General features: G+C 51.3%; 1 long non-coding RNA gene across 1 annotated transcript; it reads right to left on the reverse strand.

The window, feature by feature from the left end:
- Positions 1-8,213: 8,213 nt before the first annotated feature.
- Positions 8,214-8,895, reverse strand: LOC125548717. The gene is made up of 2 exons (XR_007301149.1): positions 8,608-8,895; positions 8,214-8,521 (listed from the first exon to the last, which is right to left on the reverse strand). It is a non-coding gene; the product is annotated as an uncharacterized LOC125548717 (long non-coding RNA).
- Between the last annotated feature and the right edge of the window lie 3,293 nt (positions 8,896-12,188).

Consider the following 12,188-nt stretch of genomic DNA (forward strand, 5'->3'; position numbering starts at 1 on the left):
AGAGCAGCAAGTAGGTCGTGTCAACCCCGTGATGGTACACGCAGAGGGACGCGTCGGAGCGGGTCGATGAATCCGAGCGTCTGCAGAAAGGCAGCGATGCGCTGGTACCAGGCCCAAGGAGCCTGCTTCAACCTGTAAAGAGAACGGGAGAGCAAGCACACATGGTCCAGATGTGTGGCGTTGACGAAGCCGGTGGGCTGCTCACAGAACACCTGCTCGGTGAGGTGGCCGTGCAAGAAGGCGTTGGAGACGTCCAACTGATGCACGGACCAGGCTCGGGAGACGGCCAGTAGAAGCACGGTGCGGATCGTGCCCGGTTTAACAACCGGAGCAAAAGTGTCGATGAAGTCCACGCCCGCACGTTGCCAAAAGCCTCGAACCACCCAGCGAGCTTTGTAGCGCTCGAGAGTCCCGTCGGGACGAGTCTTATGCCGAAAGACCCACTTGCCCGTGATGATGTTGGCACGAGGTGGCCGAGGGACAAGCTGCCAGGTGCGGTTCCGTTGGAGCGCATCAAACTCTTCCTGCATCACAGCGAGCCAATGAGGGTCCCGAAGGGCGGCTCGAGCTGACGATGGGAGAGGGGACGGCTCGGAGACGGAAGTGGCGAGAAGATACTCATCGCTGGTGTACCGCGTACTCGGGCGGAAGGTACCAGCCCGAGAGCGAGTCATCGGGCGGGGCAGCGAGTCCGAGGCGACGGGCGAGGACGAAGGAGAGCCCGCCGCCACTGATGCCGCGGGTGAGACCGCGGGCGAGGCCGCTGCAGGCGAGGCCGCCGGCGAGGGCGCGGGGGGGCGCCAAGGAGGCCCGCGCCGATGGTGGCGCAGGAAGCGTCGCAAGCGCTGGGAGGGGTGCAGCCCCTAAGGAAACCGGCCGGGGAGGAACTCGACCCGGGGCACGGGGGACACCCTCAAAGCCAGGAGGCGGCCCGAGAGAAGCGCCCGAGCGGCCGTCACCAGGAGCAGGCAAGGCCGCAACATCCGAAGGTACCTGCTAAAACGGAAAAACCATCTCATCAAAGTAAACGTGTCGGGAAGTGATGACCCGATGTGAGATAGGATCATAGCAGCGGTAGCCTTTGGTGTTGGGGGGATAGCCAAGAAAAATACAGGCCACGGATCGTGGTGCGAGCTTATGAGAAGTAGTGGAAGCGATGCTAGGGTAGCACAAGCAACCGAAAATGCGAAGCTCGGTGTAGGAAGGTGGCGTGCCGAACAAAAGATGATGAGGAGCAAAATTCCCGCGAGTGCGACAGGGACGGATGTTGAGGAGTAGTGATGCGGTGACGAGCGCGTCAGGCCAGAAACGTGGTGGCACGTTGGCGTGAAAGAGGAGGGTGCGAACGCAATCATTAAGAGTGCGAAGTATGCGCTCAGCGCAGCCATTTTGTTGTGAAGTGTACGGGCAAGTGAGACGAAAAATCGTGCCGTGTGTGGCGAGAAGGTTGCGGATTGCAAGATTATCGAACTCCTTCCCGTTGTCTGTTTGCAACGCATGAATGAGGCGACCAAACTGCGTGGAGACATAGGAGTAGAATGCGGTGAGAGTGGCAACAGAATCCGACTTCCGCCGCAACGGGAAGGTCCACACATAGTGCGAAAAATCATCAAGGATAACAAGATAATAGAGATAGCCCGTGTTACTTGCAACAGGAGAGGTCCAAACATCACTATGAATCAACTCAAATGGGTATGAAGCAACATGCGAGGAAGTGCTAAAGGGTAAACGAGTGTGTTTGCCGAGACGACAAGCATGACAAGTGTGATCGTCGATCTTATTACACGTGAATGAAAAACTGTGAAGAATATGACGAAGGGTGGCAGGGTTGGGATGACCAAGACGAGCATGCCAAAGGTCCACTCCGGCGGAAAGCGCCATGGGTGTAGCGACGGAGGATGTGGAGGAGTGGACCGGGTAGAGATCGCCGGGGCTGTCACATCAGTGGAGCACCATCCGGGTATGGGCATCCTTAACAGAAAAGCCAAACATGTCAAATTCAACGGTGACAGAATTTTCACGTGTAAGAGAATAAACAGAAACAAGATTTTTAATGATGTCAGGTGAAACGAGTACATTAGAAAGATGTAATGGAACGGAGTTAGAAGGAAAAGCGGCATGGCCGACATGAGTGATGGGCATGAAAGAACCGTCGCCCACGGTAATGCGAGTAGCAGTGTGAACAGGGTGAGCGGTAAGAAGGTTACCGGGGTTGGCGGCTATGTGAGCCGTGGCTCCGGTGTCCATGTACCAGTCGCCACCACCGGTGTACTGCTGTGGCATGGGGACAGTGTGGAGGGCCGCTAGCAGCGCGGGGTCCCATGGTGCCGGTGGGAGGGCTGGGGCCGACGGCAGAGGCTGTGGCAGCGGCGCCACGAGCCCACCGGCCGGAGGCAGCCCATAGGCCGCCGAGGGGCCGTAGAGCGGCGCCGGCGGATACGCCTGAGGGGACGTGTACAGAGCCTGATGAGGGGCCGGGCGGGCGCCAAAAACACCGGGGACGGGGGCGCGCGCTATGAGCATGGAGTATGCATGAACAACCCCCGTCTAGGGGTTCTGGCCGGCCTGCCAGGGCGTCGGCGGGAGTTGGTGCTATGGCTGGCGCAGTGCCCCGCCATGGGCAGCTGGCGGCTGCTGCTACTGCTTGCGGCCACCTCGGCCGCGACGCCCGCCCCGGCGCTGCTGCTGCTCGGCGGGGGGCGATGGAGGGGCCTGCGGCGACGCGGGATATGGGAACCCGGGCGGCGGCTGCACATGGAGGGGCCCCTGGACGGGCCGCGGCGGGGGAGCCAGAGCGGTAGGCGGCGCACCGCCGCGGGTTCTGGCGGTGAGAGCCGTATGGGTGGCCTGGGTGCGCGACATCCGCATCCTTTTCTCCTCCAGCTTCAGGTACGCGACGACCTTGGGGAAGGTCGGGTTGGTGATGAGAGGGATGTTGGAGGCGGCGTTTCCGAAGTCTTCGTTCAGGCCGGCGATGAGAGTGCTGAGAAGGAGCTCGTCGGAGACCTTCTCGCCGAGGTCACGGAGCTCGTCGACAAGCTTCTTGAGGCGCATGCAATAATCGTCGACTGATGAGTCAGGCTGCTGGCACCCAAAAAACTCGCCGTGCAAGAAAACCTTGCGTTGGAGCGCGTTGTCGGTGAAGAGGCCGTTGAGCTTAGTCCAAACGGCGTGAGCGTCATCATCGGCGGAGACCACCATGTGGAAGAGGTCCTTCGAGATGGTGGTGTAGAACCAGCGGATAAGAGTGGCGTCGATGGACGTCCACTCCTCATCGTCCTCCATGAAGCGGGAGTCAACGGAGCCATCGATGTGATCCCGGAGATTGTACTCACGGAACACAAGGGAGCAGTACGTCTTCCAGGCATAGTAGGTGGAGGTGAGTTGATCGAGAACGACGGGAACCCGAGCGAGGATATTGAGATCACGGATGACGACGGGATCGGGGCCGTCGAAGGGGTTGGTGCGGCGGCTGCGGGTGGTACCGGTGGAACCAGGGGAGGCCATGGACGAGAGGGGAGGGCGGCGGCGCGTGGTGAAGCGGCGCGGCGGGAGGGATGGCGGCGCGGCGCGGGTGGTGGCGCTGCGGGTTGCGGGCGGAAGCACGAGGCGGCGGTGGCACACCAGGGGGCGGCGGCGCAGTGGCTGCGGCGGCGGGTGGCGGCGGCGGCGGTGGCAGGAGTTAGGGTTAGGATCATAGGTATGATACTATGTTGGAAACGAATATTTTGCACAATGTATTAATCGGTGCATAGCGCACGTATATATGGAGTACAAAGTAGGCCACAACCTCAACTATACAATGACTAGGAGGTGGGCCGGACTATACAATATACATGCACAAACCATATATTCAACAGTTTCCTATCGTGTTCGTAGCTAGTCCAAGATTACGTCCTTGTGCACCCCTCATCATTTTATTTAGGGCGATGCTAGGCGTCGGTGCGCCGGCCGAACGTTTCGGCCGGTCGCACCCTAGCCGTCAGATCGGCCCGTCCCGAGCCGTTGGATCCTTATCCAACCAGATCATCGTCTTCCTCTCGCGAGCGCGTAACGAGCGTCGTCTTCCTCTCGTGAACCCCATCTCGCCGGCCGCCCCGCGTTCCCCCTCGTCGCCGCTCCTCCCTCGCCTGCCCTCCTCGTCCCTGGTCGCCGTCCTCGCCGGTCGTCTTTCCCGGCCGCCTTGGTCGCCCCAGTCCCAGTCCTCGGCGACCATCCTCTTCACCGGCTTCGCCCCATGCAATAGCCCATCCCTGCAGTTGTAGCTTCCATGGCCACCGTTGCAGCTCCGGTGGCGACGACCGGAGCTCACCGGTGTGCTCGCCAGCGCTCATCCCCCGCTTGCGAACAAAAAAATCGAGCGCCCAGGAAGATGCCCAGTGCTGCAAACTACGACGAAAAAAGCTACAACTAGCGATAGGAAAAGCTTCAACTGGCTACGAAAAAAGCTTCAACCAGTATACGACTAGAGCTATGGATGACCAAGAAAAGTTACAACCGGTGACAAAAAAAGCTTCATCTAGCGATGAAAAAAGCTTCATCAGACTATAAAAAAGTTTCAACCGTGGAAACGAAGGCATGGACGAAAAGTTACAACCGGTGACAGAAAAAGATTCATCTAGCGATGAAAAAAGCTTCATCCGACTATAAAAAAAAGTTTCAACTGTGGAAACGAAGCCATGGATGAAAAACGAAAAGTTGCAACCAACAGTTATAAAAGTTACAACCGCATTGAAAAAAGCTTCAAACTTCTTATCTCAGCTGCGGCCCCGCGATGACGATGACGCCGTTTTGCTGCAATCGTAGTAGATTTTTGCTACCACCGGCGATTGAATTTGCTACAACCAGTTTCAGCAAAAAAATCGCCATGGGGGTGTAGTCTGCCATGGCTGGTTGCAACTCCGGCATGGCCGGGTCCGGCGAGGTAGGCAGAGCTCCAATGCTGCGAGGTAGCGCGTCACCGTGGTAGCACCCCGTCGCCCCCAGTTGCAACATCTCCCATGGTCACCGCCCCTCGGTCGCCGGCGAGATGGGATGGTCATCGCGCAAAGCCATGGAAGCTTCAAGCGGGAAGGGGAGGCGTGGTGCTGCGACCGGGGGGCGAGGGGGAAGAGGGAAGGGATGGGGAAGGGGTGGGGAGGAGGGGGCAGAAGAAGAGGGCGGCGCGCGCCCCGGCGAGCTGCGCGAGATGTGGGGGAGCTGCGATGAAGGAGACGCGAGGAAAAGGGAGACCGGCCCAATGTTCCGCCGGTGCCCCAGCCCCAAACGTTTCCCTTTTATTTAGCCATGCAAAGAAGATGGGATCGACTATAGTAGCAATTCTTTGATCTGGGTCAGTTGTGAGTTCTAAGTTCTAATCCCGGTGTGGCAAACCGTAGCGACAGCGTTTAGATATGTTTAGGGTTTCTCTGATTCAAAGGATTCTCAAACAAATTGGACCCCGATAACTGCCGAACGTTCGGTCTGGAAGAGGCCTAGATCGAACGACTCGGTCGCTACTGGGGGTGTTAACGACCGAACGAGTTGGCTCGTTCGGCAGGAGAAGCACCCCAGCCGAACACTCTCGTACAACTCCTATAGGCCTTTTTTTGCTGTGGCTAAATAAGGCCCAGCTTGGCCCAGTTTTGACTGTAACAAAAAACAACCCAGTTTTGGCTGTGACTAATAAAACCCAGATTTGCCATGCTAAAAAAGATTACAAACATCCAGAAAACAATCTGAAAGATGAATTTGTTGTGACGGATAGAGTGACAAACAAAGTTACTACTAAAAAATGCCAGTGGTTCAAACAAAGAAATACCATCATCTTTATAAGCAAAATTTGGCATCGCCAAAAAAGATCTGTTTTCGTAAAAAAAAAGACTAAAGAAAAAGTTCATGGCAAATTTGCATGTGTACATGCTGGCAAGAAAATGTGGATTCAAATTTTTTATGGTATTTTTATTATATACATGAAAAGCAAAAAAATGTGGATTAAAATTTGCCATCATGTGGCAAAACAAAAAGGCAAAAATTGCCATCTATCGTTTAGTAGTAATTACCATGTTTTTGTAAAGTAAATGTAAAAAAGCCTATAGAAGATAAATAAATAAATCCATGAATGGTGAAAAACTAAAAAAAACTTTGCCATGGATGAAAGGTATATTTGCCATGGCAGAATAAAAAGTAAAGTCGCCATGCTCCATAAAAGTAAATTTGCCATGTACGTTAAATTAAAATTGCCATGCAAATGAAGGAAAATTTGCCATGGCAATAAAAAAGTTAAATTTCCATGGCAATTAAAAAGTTAAATTGCCACGGCAAAATGCAAATTCAAAATTGCCATCTAATTTTTATCAAAATTCACATGAAAAAAATGAAAAGTAAACATTGCAATCAATGTAAAATTGCCATGGTGGATAAAAAGTAAATTTCCATTGTCCGCAAAGTAAATTTGCCATGGCAAGATGAAAAGTGAAATTTCCATGTATGTTGAACTGAAATTGTTGTCTATATTAAAGAGAATTTGCCATGGACGATGTGAAGTGAAATTTACCATGGCAAATAGAATGTAAAAATTGCCATGGCAAATAAAAGGTGAAAAGTGCCATGGCAATAAAAGTTAGAAATTTGCCATGGCGATAAAATGAAAAAATTGCCATGGCAATATAGGGTGAAAAGATGCCGTGGCAATAAACTTAAAATATTGCCATGGCGATATAGGTAGATTTTTCATGTGAATAAAGTTAATTTCGCAGTGGCAACATACAAAACTCAATTTTGCCAGGCCAAAATAACGTTAAAAATGCCATGCTAGAAAGTAAAAAACTCAATTTTGCTATGCTGAATGAAATGGTGCTTGCCCATGGCAAAAATAACATGGGTTTGTGTATGAAAAACAAGGAAAAAGTTAATATGGCACGGGTTTGTGTATAAAAAACGAAATGAAGTTGCCATGATCCATGAACTAAATTTGGCATATGGCCCCATCAAAGGTAATTTTGCCGTTAACAAAATAGCCATGTCAAAAATACTTTTATGGCACGGTATGAAATTAAAGAAAATCATTTGCACATGGCAAATTCAAGAAAAGCAAACGACTAAACTAAGATGGATCAAAAACTAAAAATTTCCATGGTTAAAAATAAAATCTGCTATGTTCACAAAAGATTTTTCGTGATCTGGAACTAAATTTAACATGGTCCACAAACTAAATTTACCATGATCTAAAAACTAAATTTGACATTGTCCATAAACTAAGATTTGCCATGATCCATGAACTAAATTTGCCGTTAACAATTAGCCATGGCAGAATTTGAACAAAAATGTTTTCATTTGCACATGGAAAAATTAAGAAAGCAACAACTAAAATTACCGTGGTCGAAAAAAAGTGACATTTGTCATGGTAAAAATGTTTATTTTGCCTTGTTTGCAAAAGTATTCCATGATCTAGAAGTGATTTTGCCATGGTTCACACACTAACTTTTCCATGATCTTAAAACTAAATTTACCATGATTTTACAAAGAAACGTGAAGGTTTGTGTGGCAACAGGTTTTAACTATTTGCCATGGCAACAGGTTTAACAAAAAATGCCGCGGCGAAAAATGAAATGAAGCAAGATTTGCCATGGCAAAAAAAGCGTGGGTTTGCGTATGAAAGACTAGCAAAAAATGCCATGATCCACTATTAAAATTGTCGTGGTTTTAAAAATGAAATGAAGTTGCCATGATCCATTAACAGAATTTGCCATCATCCATTAATTAATTTGCCATGAGGGGTGAATTAAACTTGCCGTTGTCGATAAAGCAAAATTGCTGTGCTCCATTGAAAAATGTCATGAATCATACACTAAATTTTCCAACCTAAAATTGGACGTGTCAAGGCATGTACAACGCGGTGCTTATCATGGGCGCTAGGGACCAAAATCCTGGCCGTTTCGTCTGTGCAGAGAAAAAATCCTGGCGCCTCCAAGGCACCGATGCTAGACTTGGCAGCGGGCGCCTACAGTTCACGAGTAGCTGATTTTGCCTAGGTGAACTAGCGTCTCGAAGCATCTCAGCGTTGTAGGTCAAGGCTCTTACACGAGCGCCAGAGAATAATCCTTTTATTTTTTATCCATAAGTGTCTATCCAAGCGTCTATGCAATGGAGATGCCCTCGGGGCAAAACTTAATGTATACAAATCACAACCTAATTGGAAAGACCTAATGCAGAACTGAATGTGTCGTGGCAAAAAACATAATGAAGTTGTTGTGGCTATTATATAGATGTAGTACTAAAACATAAGTTTTAGACTCGAATCTGCCATCATCTGCACCTAAATTAACACTACGGGGATCATGCACTTATGTAGTCAACCACACGCTCATATAACACGCAGGATATTCAGTTATATACCTTGTACAACAAAAAGTGTATTATTCAGACTTGTGTAAGATCTTTAGCAAAAAAGCACTATTGTAGGACAAAATATGCATCCAAAATTATGATTTGCCTTGGATGTCTGAGCAACTACACAATGTAATTCACCCCCCTGCTTATACTGAAATGATTGTAGAGAATTCATCAGAAAACCAACCCCCTGCATATACTGAAATGGGCTACAGGTAGGAATCAACAGCCCCTCACCTTGCATACGGGGACTCCATATGCGCCGGCTGCCAGGTCGATAACGCGCCACGAGCTTATGGAGTTGCAGGAGAAGCTCAAGTCCGTCAGAGCGGACGAGCGCATTGACGGCGGAAACAGGGCACACCGCACACCAACGGACCCCACGAGCAGTCGGCTCACCTTGGTCACTACGCCCCGCTGCACCCGCCGCGCCGCCACCCCCCCGCCGTGCCCGCGCACGGCTCAGCACAGCGCCATACTGTCTAGCTTGGCGGCGAGCCTCGTCATCCGCCGCTCCACCACCACCTCCCCTCCCACCGCGCATGTGGTCAATTTCCCGCCGGAATACATGGGCCGCGGGCTTCCGCCGGAGCAAGAACGCGAGGGACCTCCTCCCCATACCCCTGACCCGCGACCTTCGTCTGCTGCTGCTCGCGCTCGACCTCTCTGATGTTTGCACGGGCAGCGCACGATGCGGATCTGCACATGGCCGGCGGAGTGCGGTTTCCGGTCTAATGGTAAGCGGCGAGGTTGGGTGTGCGACGGCCGCCCTCCGCTCCGACCGCCGGACACCTTCGCTGCTGTCCCGGCCTCCCGACGGCGACAGTCCCCTCCCTCAAATCAGACGCGTAGTAGCCTAGTAGGAGGAATGGCGAAGGTCAGGCCGACGCCTGGAAGTGGGGACTGGGAGTGGGAATAAGCGGTGAGTGGGAGAACCGTTCGGGTGGCTTCGGCCTGGGAGCGAACGAGTCTGGTGATGACGTGGCAAGAGGGGATCGTGGAGATTCAGGCAACGGCTACCAACGCGTTCGGGACGAGATGTCCAAAGAACTGACGTTCGGGACTTATTGATTCCGAAGGAATTTTTGAGGATTCAAATCCTTAGCCTATGTGGATTCAAATCCTTAGCCTATGTGGATTCAAATCCTTAGCCTATGTGGGTTGTTTGATTCGTAGGATTGTAAACCGTAGGAATTTTTTCATAGAATTCATTTGCACTAGATTTCATAGAAAATTTTCCATCCACTCAAACCTCTTTGAAAAAATCCTACGTTTTTCTTATGCACAATCAAACACTCATACAATTATACACTCCCTCTGTTCGGAATTACTTGTCGCGGGTATGGATGTATCTAGATGTATTTTAGTTCTAGATACATCCATTTCTGCGACGAGTAATTTGGAACGGAGGGAGTAGGATTCAAGATGACATGCCAATTCAATCTCACGTTTTTCCTATTCCTGCATTTGGAAAATCCTATGAATCAAAGAGTCCCTTATTCCTCATAATATCTTCTAAAGCACTAATTTGATGCGGTTTTGTTTTATAAGGATTCTTGATTTGCTGCACTACCAATTTCTAACATTGATTCTAATATAGGTCTGAAGACAAGTTAATGTACTACTCCTCCGTTCCGAAATAGATGACTCAACTTTGTACAAAGTTAGTACAAAGTTGAGCCATCTATTTTGGAACGGAGGGAGTAGTTTTGAGCATGGCGGTCTCCCGTGTCGCTCCCGCGGGCGGCCCGGGAGCAAACCTTAGCCGCTGCCGCTGCCAGCAACCCATCCACCACTCCTTCCTTCTCTCGTCGGCCCCGGCAGCGGTCGCCGGGCAAAGACCGCGCGGCTAGGCGACAGCGGGACCATTTTTCCTCCTCCTGTCCGAGACGGCTGGCGCAGACCAGTGGCTTGGCGGGAGCTTGAGCGACTGCGCGTGCTCGTGGCGGCGCGGCTGGCCGACGAGGCAGTGCACGGAGGCGCGGGGGCGCGCGCAGCGTGCGGCGTGGATCTGGCGGGTTGGGCGCGATGGCGGAGCTCCTCTACCGAGCAGCACGGGCGGCGATGCGGGGCTGGTTACGGCCTGGGGCATGCGGTGGCCGCGCGGGTCGCGGGCGCGCCGCACCAGGGCGAGCCCCTGCTGGATCTAAAGAGGACTGCCGCCGGGCGGGCTCTTGCTCGGTGCTGCGGCAGAGGAGATGGGTCAGGCGGGAGCCAGCTTTTAGGTGACGCGTGGGTTGTAGATAGCTCTGTGCGCCCGGCGGCCGTTGGCTAGTTGGGATCCAAGGGGCGAAGCAAATCGGGCCCCGGCGTCCTGTTCCGCGAGGAGGCCGTGACGACCATCAGGAGCATGGGGTCTGCGGCTCTATCCGGCGCGGACCAGCGGAAACGATGGAGATTTGTGCCCTGGCATCCAGTTCTGAAGGTGTGGTTACGGCGGACGTTGGGCATGTGGGGCCGCCGGCCGTGTGTCTGCGGTGGTGGTCTGGCTCGGGGTTGGTGATTGGAGGTGCAGCATCGGGTGAAGACTTTTCTGCCGGTTTTTGGGCCATGGCAGGTGACGGCGACGCATGCGGGCGTCGCTTCCTTCTTGAAGGGGTCGCTGAGGCGTTCCTACTCGCTCCACTACTCAAGGATTCTCGGAGGAAACCCTTGATCCTCTAGGACCGGACGATGACGGCGACGTGCGTCGCACCTCTTCGGGCATCATTCTCGTAGCTCCTTACCGGCCAAAGGGACCAGTGATACGTGGGGGAGGTTGTTCATGCTGCTCGGTCGTGTCCGTCCGGCGATGAGGGCAATTTGGCTTATGTGGCAACAATGACGGTGGTGAGCATTGTCGGAGGTGTGGCATTAGTCGTGATAGTCGGCTCTTCTCCGGCACGTCCGTGAGACTACCTCGGTTGTTATTGCTGTGAAGTCGAAGTTGTGGTGCGACGCACCGATGGTGCACGATGACGGGCGACAAGTGGTCCATTTAGTGATCTTCTGTGAAGCCAACATTGATTTGCTCTTTGTAGTTCTCCGCCGGAATCGGAGCTGCATTGTCTTGCTGTGGATGGATGGCGTTCCGCCGTGTAAGTGTAGTGTTGTTCGGCAGCCAGTAAGGTTGTTGTTTCTTCTTTTCTCTTTGATCTACGGATCCTCCTCATGTTGTTCTTTCGATGATTTCTGCTAAATTTAATTGAAGCTAGCAATTTGTTGGATCTTTCAAAAAAATACAGGTCTGGAGAATTATTTTGCCCTTTGGCAAAAGAAAGGGGAGGGTGTGGAATTATGTTGCTGGTTCAAAAGTAATTGATACTCTTACAGCTATTGTTGCATCACAAATGTCCCCTCGATGAACTTGAGGCCGATTTGCAAAATATTCTAGTCCTGAAATCAAGAACTTTTACCACATTTTTGGTACTTCTGATCTTAGGGCACGTGCAAGGAAACATTTTTCTTTTTGTTGCCTCTCTTTTGGAAGTGTTAATGGCAATTTTAATTTAGTACTCTGAGGGGGCTTCAATTAAACCAAGGAACAGGTGATTCTAATACCAAGTTGCGAATTACACTTTGATTTTTTTCTGGAGACAATGTTGGTATATGCATTCTTTTTGTGTTTCAGGATCATGCATGAATTTCTCATAATATCTTTTTTGTGTGAAACCGGAAGATCATCAACCAGGTTGTCGCTGCATTGTTTCATGTTTGTTTCAACCTTTTCATATGCATGTATGCATTTTTTATGTGGAAATTGAAAGAAAAAGATTGAGCTTTGATAACCCTATTCAATTTTTAATTACTCTACCCCTTTGTTATGGTGGTAGAAGCTT

Source organism: Triticum urartu, chromosome 3 (assembly GCF_003073215.2).
Source record: "Triticum urartu cultivar G1812 chromosome 3, Tu2.1, whole genome shotgun sequence".
Classification (NCBI taxonomy): Eukaryota; Viridiplantae; Streptophyta; class Magnoliopsida; order Poales; family Poaceae; genus Triticum; species Triticum urartu.